Source organism: Ailuropoda melanoleuca, chromosome 5 (genome assembly GCF_002007445.2).
Source record: "Ailuropoda melanoleuca isolate Jingjing chromosome 5, ASM200744v2, whole genome shotgun sequence".
NCBI classification, from domain to species: Eukaryota; Metazoa; Chordata; class Mammalia; order Carnivora; family Ursidae; genus Ailuropoda; species Ailuropoda melanoleuca.
Genome location: NC_048222.1, coordinates 107,218,228 through 107,233,258, shown reverse-complemented (window position 1 = coordinate 107,233,258; position 15,031 = coordinate 107,218,228). Strand labels below are relative to the sequence as shown.

At 37.0% G+C, this 15,031-nt stretch overlaps 1 protein-coding gene across 4 annotated transcripts in view; it reads right to left on the bottom strand.

Moving 5' to 3' along the window:
- LOC117802419 (mineralocorticoid receptor) overlaps nucleotides 1-15,031 on the bottom strand; it is a 188,140-nt gene that overhangs the window by 71,419 nt on the left and 101,690 nt on the right. The gene's annotated exons all lie outside the window — the stretch shown is intronic.

Below are 15,031 nucleotides of genomic sequence, written 5' to 3'. Positions count from 1 at the left end.
AGCTTTCTAGATTTTCAAGTTGGTGCTTTAATCAAATTTATAAATTTTCACGTAGTTTTCTGACCTATTTTCTCTCTCCTTCTGGGATTCCAACTGCACACATATTAAATTACTTAATGCTATCCTGCAGGCTCTTAGTGCCTTGTTCATTTATACTGTAATTTTTTTTTCTTTGTTCTTTAGTTTGGATGATTTCTACTTATATTTATTTAATTTCAATAACCCATTTTTGTTTAGTGCCCAATATATTGTTAATTCTAACCAATAAATATTTTATTTTAGATACTATATTTTACAGTTCTTGAATTTCCATTTGGTTTGGTTTGTTTTATAGTTTCCAAACCTCTTCTGATAGTCTACATTGCTTAACTCCTATTAATCATATTTTCTTAGACAGTCTAATATATCAGTTTTTAAATCCTTATCTATTAATTCCAACCTCTGGATCTGTTTCTACTGATTAATTTTTCTATTGACTTTGGTTCATATTTTTCTGTTTTTAAATATTTCTAATGGTTATTATTATATTATAGAATTCTTGGTGAATCCAGATTCTGTTATATTTCTCCAAAGAGTATTGAGTTTTGTTCTAGTAGTCAGTTACATTTCTGACAGATCTTCTTGAAATTGTCAAGCCTTTGCTTTAAACTTTTTTAAAATAGGTCTATTTTAGTTGTGCCTTTAACCTTAGGGTAAATGCCTCAGTCCTAGTATTACAATGGAAAGCCTGAGGTATTTTATGAGTCCTTCTGATTTAGGGGGATTCAAACTTTTTGTGATGGGCAGCAGCTGAAATAGTTTGCTCAGCCCTTTCAACTTTAAATTGTTTCACCCCTAGACTCTTTGAAGTTTCATGTTCAGTTTAGGGGTCAGCCAAGAATTTGAGGGGAGTTAATACGTACGTTTTATCTACCTCCATCCCCCTATGACTCCCTTCTTTCCAGAATATCCTTCTTCAATTTCTAGTTGCTCTAACAGTCCCTAAATCTGTTCTCTGCCTTCTGAAGCTAATAAGATTGAGCGTTTGGCTTGGTTTCTATCTACCCTGCACTGGGTAGAATACAGGTCCTCAAGGAAAGAGCTGTTCAAAAGTGAATCTTGTCTATGGTGATTCTCTTTTTTTTAGGAGTCCATTTCCTTCCAGTTTCTGCCTGCTTTTGGTTGCTCCCCAGTGCTTTCAAATATTTCTCTCCTTTTGTGGACAGTTTATAATTGTTATCTGTAGGAGGCTTATCTGATTCAAGCTGTTCTGCCACTACCAGAACGGGAATTCTCCCCATAACGGACATGTAATTTGAATGAGAAATCTTTGTTTCCTTTATCACCAAGATTCTTTTTAACCACGGGATTATTCCTGTTGCTGTATAGTCTGACAAATATACAGCTACTAATTTGCATAGGGACCATCTTTGAGAACTTTCAAGTGGACTGTTGTGTCCCCTATTTCCATTCTGTCTACTTAGTGTATCACCTTCAGATTAATGTTTCTAAAACACAGCTCTGAGCTCAACATTGCAAGCAAGAATCTTCAGTGATACCCCATCACCTGCTGAATAAAATCTGAGTTCCTTAACTTATTATCCATGGCCTCCACTGTCTGGTCCCCAGCATTCTGGTTGTCTGCCCTATGTTAGCATTATAGAAAATTGTTTACCTGAAAATGCCTGCAATGTGACTTACTCAGGATTGGCAGTCTTAATACTAGAAGAGCACAGTGTTTAAGACATGATTAAAGTTTTTTAGATCTTCCAGATGCATTCTCTTGTTTTCATTGTGGGTTTTGTTGTTGTTGTTACTTTGATGTTTTAATATAGATTGAGGGATGGGACATACATACTTCTGTAAGGTGCAATTTAAATCTTTAATGTTTGTACAACTAAAAATATAAATGATGGGAAATTGAAAACTCTTAGGCCATTCCTGCAGCAATCCCTTACAATGCTCCCTCCCATCCTATTTTTGGAAGATGAATTGGTGGCAGTGACCACACTGGTTGGTAGAAACCAGGTACACAATTTCAGATATTGCTGCAGGAAGGAATTATCCTGTAGCTATTATAGTAACATGGATTTTTAAGGTATGTTCATTTTTTAAAATCCTTATGGAAATATCCCAGCTTTTGGAAGTTTCTGTTTTTGAATACCGAAGAAGAAAATCTTCTAGTGTGTATGGAAGTCATTGGTCATTTCTTATGCATTCTCATATGCCTGCAATCTAAGAGACTTTGTCACATTTTACTGCACGTTCACAGAAGTGGAAAAGAACCTTAGATTACCCCCAACCACTTATGCAAATGCTTGACAGCCTTGCACATGTAGTAGGTTCCCAGTGAATACTTGCTGAAAAAAAAAACCCAATTAAAATCACTTAGTTTTCTCTTTGGACTTTAAAGTTTGTTCAATTCACTGTGAGTTATAGATAAATCTGTGGTTTTGTATTCAATTTCACACCATGCAAAAGGCACATAATGCTCATTGCCAGTGGAAATACTGACTGATAAGGTAGAGTGTTCCTCATTCAAATAATGTTCCTTTGCTTCTTGGTTCCAGAGAGCACTTTTAGCACCCTGTTGGACCACCAGTAAAATATATTGCAAATTGATGTTTCAAAAAGACTGTGGCCTTAAGGCACCCTGTTACTATCAGCCTTCCTGAATTCTTCCAATTCCACCATTTGGGGAAACCACATTACTAGTGCTAGCATGAGTTTTTTCTTGTGAGCAATTAGCAGTAATAATAACACCTTCTATATTATAGGGTTTTGTAGGACTTAAATAAGATAGTGCTACAATAGGGCCTTAAAATTTCATTTTAAAAGTGGTAACAAATTACTTAAGATACCGTGCAGCATCATGAAATGTTATATGAATCAGTTATGGTCTTTACCATGGGTATTGATTGCCTTTGTGTAATTATCTATACCTACTTATATTCACTAAGAGCCTCCAATTTTTTAAAAAGTCATTAGATTATTATAATGGTAAGTTTTCATTTCTTTACTTTGATAGATTTCCCTATTCTAGTACTGTTTATTGTTATTATTACTAAGATTTACCATAATGTTACTGAGAATGTGCTCTAGATTAAATTATTTCAATTACAGTAAGCAACACACATTATTTTTATTGAGTATTTACTGTAATTTACCTAGTAAGTCTCAACCAAGGGAGCATGGTAGTCCTAAGCTGAAGGGAGTGCTTTAGAGCCTGTTCACTGCTTTATAGCAATCATTGAAACTCCCTCCTCTCCTTTGTCTGCATGTTTTCAATGACCCATGACTCAGTCCTCGGACCTCTTCTCTTACCAGTCTGTGCTCACTCTCCATATGATCTCATCCAGTCTCATGGCTTAAAATAATGACTACAAGCTGATTACGCCTCCACCCCAGATCTCTCTCTGACTCCAGACCTGTGTATCTAACTGCCGGCTTGGCACGTCTACGTAGATACTTCTCAAACATCTCAAACTTAACATGTCCAGAACTGAATTGGAGTAGTTTCCCATTAACCATGTGCTCCTCCTGTCTTCCCTGTTTCAATTTATGGCAGTTTGATTTTTCTTAAGGGTTCAATTCAAGAATCTTAATGCCTCTAACTCCCCTTTTCTCTTCTGGTCTATCAGCAGATAGTAGCAGTTCTACCTTTATAATGCATCTAAACTCTGACCACTTCTCACCACTGTCACTGCTACCGCACTGGCCTGACCCACCATCATCTCTCCCCTGGATTGTAGTGATAGCCTCCTACCCCTGGTCTTCCTGCGTCTGTCTTCATCCGTTGAGTCAGTTATCAACATAGTAGCCAAAGTGATCGTGCTAAATGTAAATCACATCAAGTCATTGCTCTGCTTAAAGCTTCCCATTGCACTCAAAGTAAAAGTCCAAGTCTTAAATAATATCTTTACTATGGCCTGGTATAATCTGACTCACATTAACTCTTTTTCCTTGTCTCTTACTTTCCACTCATTCTTTCTCTTCTCTCATACTTGGCTGTTCCTTAAACATGCCAGGTATCCTCCCCAACCCTGGCCCTACCTCATTTGCTTTTCCCTCTGTGTAGTGTATTTTCTCCCCAAGATGTCCACACAGTGCCTTCATTTCCTTCAGATCTTTATTTAAAGCATCTTTGAGTAAGGCCTTCCATACTCTTTTTAAAATGTCAGCATCCTCCCAAACCTCTACCATGCTATATGCTCCTTCCCTAGCACTTATGACTGTCCAACATCTGTGTATTTTACCTAATTACCTTGACTGTTGACGTTCTCCTCCCAGGTGAATAAAAGTTAATGATAGCAGGGACTTTTGACTGTCTCTTTCATTGCTGTATCCACAGTGCCTGGTACCTAGTGGATGTTCTGTAAATCTTTGAGATAAATAAATGAATAATAGAGCTAGGCTACACTTTCACATTTTGCCAGTAGATGCCTCTCTCTAGGCATATTCCCATCTGAATATTTTAAGTTGCAGTATGAAATAATTAAACATTTACAATTGTGTAATTTTAAGTCTTCCCACTGAAATCACCCGTGTAAATGGTGAGCAGGCATAGCAGCTTAAATAACTTCGAACAATTCACTCTGTTGCTGCCGTGATGTCTAAATGAAAATTGCACCATTGCCTGAGAGAGCTTGGGCAGCTACCAAAAATTTCAGTGCGGGGGGAGCGTGACTCTACATATATGAAAGTCAGTTGGAAATAAACGCTGTATTAATCTTATCTGTAATCTAAAATCTCACCTGTGTTAAACTGACTATTCCTGTGCCTATATTATTTGTAAATCTTATTTCTCTTCTATTTTTTTGAAGAAAAAATTTCAGGGCAGGAGAGGTGAAGTTTCATATTCTGATTATACTTATTAGTACTTTATATTAGTGTAGTCTTTATTTTAACAATTGTTCTTTATTATTCAGGGCAACACAACTATTTATGTGCTGGAAGAAATGATTGTATCATTGATAAAATTCGACGGAAGAATTGTCCTGCCTGCAGACTTCAGAAATGTCTTCAAGCTGGAATGAATTTAGGAGGTAAGTTTTGTGTTTTCAGTTCAGTAAAAATTGTTAATATGTATATAACCCTACTAAGCTCTATATACTCCCAAAATTTAAGATGAAGCTAACATGAAGCAAAGATTTCTAAAAATCTAATAAGCTTGTGCTAAATCATTTTAGTATTTCTTTTTAAGTAGGAGTTTAAAAGAAGTATGTTATGCGGCTATGGCCCCAGTGACATTTTCAACCCTGAGTTTGCTAAGGTTTCAAGAACTCAGAACATAGCCAAAACCAAAACAAAAATGATTGACTTTTTATATAAAACCATAGCTAACAGTTTTTATTACAGTGTCTGTTTAGAAATAAACCCTATATGTGATAACATTAACCAGATAGGAATACATTCTAACTCTAGGAATAAATGTAACAAAGGAAGACCTCTGTGAAAAACTTAAAAATGTCACAGTAGCCCACTGAAAGACGGGGTTGAGGGGAGATGGGCTGGAGGGTGGTGGTGGTGATTAAAAGACTTGAACCAAACACAAAAGTGTACAATGTCCATGGATGGGAAGATTCAGCATGCTAAATGTATCCATTTTCCCTGAATTACTTTATAAATATAACACAATCCTAACAAAATTACCAATTGATGATTCTAAGTTCCTAAAGAAGAGCCAGCAAAATTCTGGAAAAGATAAATAATGAGGTCAACTACCTCTACCAGATAGTAAAACATATGATACAATCACAGTAATTAGAATATCTGTTTATTGATTGTAAGACCCAACAGAAATTCAAGAAATAAATAAAAGTAATATGAGAACTTTGTATGTAATAAAGTTGTCATTCCAGATCAGTGGTAAAAAGATAGATTATTCAACAGAAATTATTGTGACAACTGGGAAGCCGAGAAATAATAAGCTTGTTTCTGGAAAACAAGAAAATTGAATCCAAACTCATACTACCCACCCAAATAAATTGCAGTCTTTCAAAGTTTTAAACTTGGAAATAAAACCACAGAAGTACTAAAAGAAAACATGGATTTTTTTTAATTTTCTCCAAGTGAAGAAGAGCTTATTTTTAAGTATAAAACTCAGAAGATATGAAAGAAAAGAATTGAGGAAATCAACACTATTTACAAATCTGATATTACTGCAAAGGCAAATAATAAATAAGAAGCTGGGGAGCAGTACTTGCAACTGATAGACAACAGGTTTATTTCTTGCATAAAAAGCTTCTATAATTCCTTAAGAAAAAGAAACTTATAAAAATGAGATTGAGAGGTGCCTGGGTGTCTCAGTTGGTTAAGTATCCAGCTCTTGATTTCGGCTCAGGTCATGATCTCTGGGTGGTGAGATTGAACCCTGCGTCAGGCTCTGTGCTGGGCGAGGAGTCTGCTTAAGATTCTTTCTCTTCCTCCCCCACTTTCTCCCCTCTCTCTCTCTCTCTCCTCCTCTCTAAAAAAAAAAACAGTGAGATTGAGCAAAACAAGAATATGAACTGAACATTTATAGACAAAAGAAATACAGTCGGTTCTTGAAACACATGAAAAGATTCTCAATCTAATCATAAGAGAAATGCAAATTAAAATTATGAGATAAAATTTTTATAAATGGCAAAATAAAACATTTTTAGGATACATTGTTTGATGATAGAGAAATAAAATGAAATTCGATGGTGATTTCATGCATTTTAGGTGGAAATATAAGGTGATACAACCCCTCCAGAGAGTTATTTAGTTATTTCAGTAAAATGGTAAAGGGCACATACACCTTGACTTAATGATTCCTAAGTACATTTTTGCAATGTGAGAAATGATACATTCATAAGATAGTCATCATAACATTGTTGACCATCAGAAATACATTAAATTTTCATGTGTTCAGGATTGGTTAAATAAATTACAGATACTCTTCAGACAATGAAGGAAGCTCTATATGGATTGAGCTCCAAAATACTGTTTAGTGAAAAAAATCAGGTTGCAAAATAGGATGTTTTGTCTACTACAAGTGATTTAACTGTTTTAGAAAAAGAATATATATTGTATAGAACATTTCTGGAATAGTTTACCAGAAACTAGTAATGCTGGTCATCTCAGTAGAAAGGACTGGGTAGCTGGGAGACAAGGATAGGAAGGAGAATTATTGTCAGTGTATTCTCTTCCGTGCCTTTGAATTTTGTATTGTGTTTAATGCATGCATTGTGTATACATATTATCTCTTAAAAGAAATAAAGTAATTTGATAAATAAATGAGACTTTATCCTTTGCTTTGATCAATGCTACTGGCTGGCTAGTCAGGAAAGGGGAGTAAACATGGCGGCACACAGAGCAGAGTGACTCTTAGAAATCAAGAGGAGTATATGGGCTGTGGCCAGTTGAGACTGCTCATGTCAGAGTGTGGCCGGAAAATGTTACATAACAGCTCAGCCAGAGAGGCTCATGCTGTTTAAGAGAATGGGCTCTGGAGCCAGACTGCCTGGGTGGGAACCCTTGTCCTGCCACTTTCTGACCTCGTAACCTCAGGCAAGTTACCACCTTTCTGTGCCATGTTTCCTTATCTTCAGCTTGCAGTAATCAACCTGCTTACCTCATAGGCCGTGATGAGGATTGAATGAGTCAGTGTGCAGTGAAAAGAAAGTGATCACTCAGTACGTGTCAGTGGTTTGGTGGGTGGTGGCAGTGCTCATTGTGATTTCCATAGTGCTTTCACGCATGATTTGAAAGACATTATTGCCCCATGTTTTGCTGATGGTGAACCTTAGCCCAGAGAGGCTAAGTGACTTGCCCAAAGATACCACAGCCAGTGAAATGATGAAGCTAGGTCTTATAGCCCTAGACTCTTGGTCTGGTGTTTCTAGTATACCACCCTGTTCTCTTGTTCAGTTATCTGAATCAGTGCAAATGTGGCACAAAGATCACCTCCATAAGCATGTGAGTACAAATCAGGAGAAGTTAATCATTTAAAATCTAAATGGCACAAGGGTACAGCCATTGGTTGTAAAATAAACTCTAAATCAATTTTGTAAAATCCCAAATCTGAACTTAAATATACATACACACTACTGAGGTATCTTTTAAAGTGTCTGTATGTATATTTTATGTAACTTTATAAATATTATTAAACTGTAATACATAAATATTACTATAAGTGTTATATAATTATACTCTATAAAATATAAGTAATATTGGTTATTATAAAATAACAAAATAACCATATTTATAATTCCTACCTCATAGGGTTTTGTTAAGGATTAACCAAGCCCATACATAACCTTTAAAACAGAGTTTCTCAACATCTGCACTGTTGACATTTTGGGTAGTTTGTATGTCAGCATTCCCGGTCTCTACCTACTAAATGCCGACCATCAATCCCTTCTCTCCAGGTTGTGACAACCAAAAATGTTTCCAGACTTTGCTAAATGTACCCTGGGTGGCATTAAGACCCACTGGTTTAGCTCTAATAGTAAATAATTATAAGCACTATTCAGTGAGGTATTTTCTGCTAGGATATAAATTCTATCAGGGGAAGAATTTTTGTCTGTTTTGTTCATCGCTTTTCCCCAGTTACTAGAACAGTGCCTGGCATTAAGTAGGTCTTCAGTAGCTATTTGTTGAATGAATGAATGACTGGCATTTTTGAGGGCTTCTGTGTTCTAAGCATTTTGCTAGGCCTTTATATGTGTCATCCTTTTTAAACCTCACATTACAATATGTGATGCATACTATTAAATCTGTCCATTTTGGCAGTGAGTTCACAGGGGCACAGAGAAGTTAAAGAAGAAGGCCACAGAGCCAGGACCGGCAGGGCCAGAACTCACATCTCATCCCTGGCCCCAAAGCCCGTGTCGAGCATCACTCTGCGGTACGACATAGGTCCGCTATTTGTAGATTGGCATTTTTAAAATAGTCCAGATTGTTTATTAATGGCAGCCGCAGCAGCCTGCTTTTTCATCTGTGTCTATAATGACCTGTAAGTGAGGTTTGGCGCAGGACCGGATATAGAATTCACATAGTTTGTCATTGGTTTCTGTATATGTGACATAGGTTGTGTGGGTTTTGGCAAAACATTTTACTAGAGAGAAAGCATACTGTGAATCTTGAGGTCATTGAAAATACTGAATCAAAACTGAGCCAAGTGGTAATTAATATTTATGAAAATACTGTTTTCTTTAGGTTCAAGTTATAACTTAACCACTTCTGGTTCATACATTAAATCCTTAACTTTTACGGATTATCCAGTAGCAGTGACATGCATTCTAATTTTTTTCTTTTTCCTTTGTAATTTATTTTGAAGCCTTGCTTTTGCTTTCAATGTGGGCAAGAAGAAATGCAAGCAATTTTATTATATTCAAAGAGGATAACATGAATTTTAACCTTTTAATGTGAAGCAGTTTTATAAATTAAAAATGTGAGTTAAATTAAAGCCTATATGTATACATGTCCCAGTCTCAGCCATTTTCTTCACAGAGCAGGGCTGTCCAGTTTCTTTTGATCCACTCTTCTTCTCTGCTGCCTCTCTTGGGGGATAAGGCAGCTGCCAACCCAGTGTAATATTTGGAAGGCATTTGTTGTTGGTGAGTGATCATGACTCTGAGAACAAAATTAGCCTTCCCGTTCTAAAGGCTTCAGGAATCCAAAATACTTTAGAATAACTTTTTTCCTATCTTATCAGCTGGTTAGCATGTAACTATAACTGTTGTCCCCATGCTGGTCTCTACCTTAGAAAGTGGGAGGAAGGAAGAAGAACAAGTAGATTTTTAGTTCTCAAAACTGAAAGCCACAAAATGTGCCTCTTCCTTTTTCTCTGGATCCACTCCCTCCTTCCTACCACAAGTACTATTCCTTTTCTTTAAAATCCTGCTGAGCTTTAGGCTGCATGCAAAGGAAAATATAGCAGAAGATGTGAGAATGTCAACAGAGAAATTGAAAGGAAAATAACAGCTTTCCTGGCCCCAAGCTGGGCCTGCCACTCTTGCTATAGCCCCTATCAGTACATCTAAAAAAGTTGTGGTTCCATATGCATGAGAATTTACTGCTTTGCATAGCTTTCTCCAAAGGAATTAATCACTTTTACATGCCAGTGTTCTGAAGAGGATGATCTGTACATGCCTTTAAGAGCTTCTCCTAAAATAGATAAAACAGCATTAAAGCCAGGTGGCCCTCAGACCAAGAATGGGGAGGAGGTGGTATTTCCCATTGACTGCACTCTGGCCATAGAATATAGGGGGGATCTTAAAGATTTTTCTATTCCAGTTCTCCCCTTTACAGATGAGGAACTTGGAATCCAACAGTGTATCATTAGAGACTTAAAAAATGCAATGTAAGGATTTTAATTCCATCGTCTTTCCTCTTTTCCAAAGCACACCCCCCCATTTCTTTTCTCATTAACTAGGCTAAGTCCGCTTTCACATTCCTTTAGTGAAGACTCTAAAATATTAAAATCTTGCTTCCTGTAGCTTTAGAAATGTAGACTTTACAAACCACGGGATAGTCCTAATTTGGGTTCCCCTGTACTTCCAGTGCTTACCTGCAGCTTTCTTTGACGCCAGCCGTCACTTTCACTCAGTTCAGTAGGAGCCTTCCATTAAAGGGTGACCCTATCACGCAGGTCTGCCTTCTCCTCTTGGAATGGACCATGTCCCGTGCGAAGAGAGAAGGATGTCAGGCACAGGAAGCAGGAACAACAGTAGACATCACGGTTGCTCTCTGGAGACAGAGACAAGACAGCTCGGTAAAAAAGGAGCAAAACATAAAGCTAATGGTAGCAGTGTTCAAAGACAGATAACTCTCGTATAGGACTGATGAGAATGGAACCAAAGAGAGGGAAAATCTGTAAATTAAAATTCATCCACATAATGCAGTATTAATCAGCCAATAAAATTATGGCGATGAAAATTCATAGCAACACAAACTTTCTAAAAAAAGTAATAATGAAAAATTAGTATGCAAAATTATTTAGGTTACTTATTCTGTGATTACAGCTATATAGGAAAAGACTTGCAGGAGTCAAGAGATGAGGGGGAAATCATAGGGTACCAAAAATGGTTGGGTCCCTGAGGTATGGGTATAGGCAAAGTTTTTCTTTTCCCTTTTCTAGTTTTTTTTTTTTTTAATAATATGAAGCATGTTTTATGATAAAACTTAAAATAGAGTTTACAGTTTTGAACTAAAAAGAAGGGAAACATAAAAATAATACTGCTATGGAGCAGAAGAGGTAGAGAATTTAGACAGACGGATAACCAAAGGAGTTGTCCCTGGACAGGAAGGAGGAAAAAGGGGGAGGGAGGTTAGTGACCTCAGTAACTCAATCTCCTGCTGTGAAGTGCTTTAAAAATCAAAATGGAGAAGAGAGAAAAACAAAAGACCCAGAGATGGGAGAATGACAGAATCATAACTGATGCACCAAACCCAAGGAGAGGGATCTTTTTGCTTGAGGAAAATTGGCTTTACCTGCCAGCAACTTGCTGCAACTAGTTTGCGTGGTCACCTGCAAAACTCACACGCACTGTGGGTCTGGTGAGAGAAATTACAGGATCAGCGCCAGTGAAGAGTAGGTTTAATATCTGAAATCCAATAAGAAAAACAATTTTTATATCTTTAAGGGTCTCCCGAGGCAGGATATGCAGTAGTCTGTAGAAGTTTAGAAAGCCCAAGTGTACTGAGTTTTATGAAGAAATACCATTCCTCAGATTTTTTTTTCTTTCCAATTCCTCTTGCTTGTAGACAATAAGAATTTCAGTGGGATTGTTGAACAGTAAACTGGAGGGGAAAATAACACATTTTTATAAATCAGTGGAAGTATGGTTTGTTGGAAGGTATAAGTTAAGCCATATTAATTGTCTTAGTAATATAACTTGAATTAAACAACTGGTATTTTTTCCCTGCAAAGTTTCATGGCGGAAAGTTCAGGGTTGGTCCCAAAGCAGGCAGAATTTAAAGATTTACTCTATTTCTTCCATTCCAAGGCATCTTCTTCTTTCAAATTTTAGCTATTATGATTATATAATTTATGATCAGTATGTGCATTTAATTTTTATTAGTTTTCTTCAAAACTCTTAATTGTATTGGGGTCTTATTTTGTGACTGATGACATTTTAGAACAGAAGCGGTAAAGGGATTCAATTCAAAGGTTCATCCGTCCCAAGAATATACACATTTGTAGGCACATACTTTGGCCTTGGTGAGCTCACTAAAGTAGGCTGCTTCCCTTGGGTCTTTTTAAGTATATAACCCAGAGATGTTGGAAAAATTCTGCTTGGTATGCAGAGGCCCATTGTTACATCCATGTTTCCTTTAGCTTTCTTGTTTGCAGTCTTTCCTGGTAGGTTGTCATCCCTCCTTATTTAATGGGCAGGAGAGCTTAGCCTTTCTGACCTTGTGGGGCCAGGATAGCTTGTCATTGGCCCCAGTGATCTCCAGTGACCTGCTGTCCAACTTGGCCCTTTCTCCTCCTGAGCAGCGCCTCACATGGACAGCCCCTCTTTTGGCTGGACTACAGCAGCCTTCCAGTCCCACACACTCACTGATGTTTTGTGTAATACATGGTTGTTTTCTAACTCTTTGGTAAACCATGGGGAGTTTTTGTTTTGTATTTGTTTTGTTCATGGGGCTTCATATTGTTACACTCTTCAAAGTTACCTCAGGTGATCACGTTCTATTTTAAGAAAATTGATGGTTTCACAATTAGTCTTTGGGAAATACTGGTATGTTATTTAGGACACATCAGGTCTTCAATTTCTAGAACTTTCTCTTTGATTTTTTTTTCCTCTTGTTATGGCTTCTTTTCAAGCAAGAAGTTCTCTTCTCCCTTGCTTGCTGTTTTTGTTTACTCATGGTTTTCACTACACTTGTCTCTACATACTGCCTTCTCTGTCTCTCAGCTTCGTTGTCACCTGAGTGTCCTGTATTCAGACTTCCCAAGAGAGGGTCTGGGCTAATTGGTTGGTCACTATCCAAATGGAGCTTCTGGCTGAGTGGAGTTCTCCAGAGGATATAGACAAATGGCTGTGTTTGCCCCTGCTGCCCCTACATTACCCAGGCTGGTGTGGCAGCTTATAGACCCCGGGGACACAAAGCTTGATGATTTTTACAAGAAACATTTTGATCCCACTTTTCAGAAAGGAATTGGAAATATAGATAGCCAGCGGAGTGTAATAGATTCAATACAAACTCGAAACAATTACAATCATCTGTTAATTGTAGAGCATCCCTTAAATCATAGTAATTTTTTCAGCGTCCTAATTTTTACTCACATGTTATAAATTATCCATATATTTAGAAGTAAAAAAGCGTTTGTTTTTAGTGAGCAAATAGAGGAAAATAATAACTTTTCATGCTTCTTGGAACACAACTACTAAGGCTTTATTTTGGAGTTCAAGGCTTTTTGACATAGCTACTTTGAAAATACACAAACCAAACACACACACACAAAGGATTTGGACTCCAGAACTGAGGTCTTATGATTATTTGGTATATAGTGTGCCTATCTATCAGTCTACTCTGTTGGCAAAAGTATACCTACCTATTAGTCTGATCAACAGTGAAAGACAAAAAGGTTCCATCCACGTTGCCAAAAAAATCATAATAAACAAAAAAGAAATTACTCCCTTGACTTATCAGTACCAAGCAAAAATGAAAATTTGACTGAATATATAGGAAAGCTAACTAATATTTCTGGGAAGGTCCGCTTTGTCAGAAAGAATTTGAGAATGCAAGCTTTCATTTATTTTCTAATTTTGAAAAACACCCACCTTAAATTCTACTTTCAAACAAGAAAAAGGCATTTAAGATTGCCAGATATATTATATATATATGCTCAAACCAGTATTTATCAGTGAACCTCCATGATTTCCGAATTCAGTTAAGAAAAAAAGACTAAAGTACATTTACTTAAAAAAAAAAAGTTTTTAAATCAACTATAACATGAAGAGAAAAAAATCAAGACTAAAACTAGTCAGGGAAGAAATTGACACAGTGGATACTGCATGTTCCTATACTGAGAAGGTAAAAATAACTAAGTCATTCTTCAAGAAATAAAATTGTCAAACATCCTTCTTGTAAGAATAAGACAGGGTAAAATACGTGGGAAATGGGTCAGTTTCAGAGCCAGACCTGGGTTCTATCACAGATTCTAGCTATCAGAAGACTCAATTTCTTCAACTGGCAAATAAATCTGGCCCAAACTTCATTTGGTACTTGTTATCATATCAATATCCATACTTAAATTCCACTTAAATTTAAAAATAGCAACTAAATGCCAGTTTAGGCTTTAAATTACTCTTTCTGATATTTAAATAACATCTCTTGTGAGACAATGGCTGTATTTCCAAAATTCGAATGACAGACCCTTTTGAGAAGCTGATGAAAACTATGGACAGCATTTTGCTGAGAACTGTCCATTTACACACAATTGCTTTCAGTGTCAAATATTTTCAAACCCCCTTATACCATGGAGCAGGAATCCAAGTTTAAGAGCCCTGGTAATCCAAAAGAACCATTTAAAACCTTAAGAGAAATAGGCAACGCTAGGTAAGAATTTTAAACAAAAATCAAATCACTTAAAAGTACAGATCAATGTCCTATTGCACTAAAACCTACCGTCACCAAAAAGTTCTCTTATAAACGATTAACATAATGTAACTTCACGCTAGATTAGACCTCTGGTGCCCAAGAAAAACTTTGGTGCGTCAAACGTTCCAGTGGCAAACTGCACTTCCATTTATTTATTGTGTTAATTCTCCATCAAAGATCCTTTTTTAGAGCAGTACTACCTTCACTCCTTCTATCTAAGGATGGAAAAATCCCAGAAATCTTTGGGCTGCGACTATAAAATATCTCAAAACAGATCGAAGGCCAAGAATAAAATTTGGAAGGAGCAAGCAATCACTTTGTTCCCAGACCTCGCAAAGTCTTGGAGCACACCCAAGAGACCCGCCTGGCAGCTCCCCAAACTTTCCACCCCCGCAACACTGTCACCATCCCCTGGCCAACTCCAGCCCTTCAAGGCAGGCTCGGCAAGCGAGCAGTACCAATTTAAAAAAAA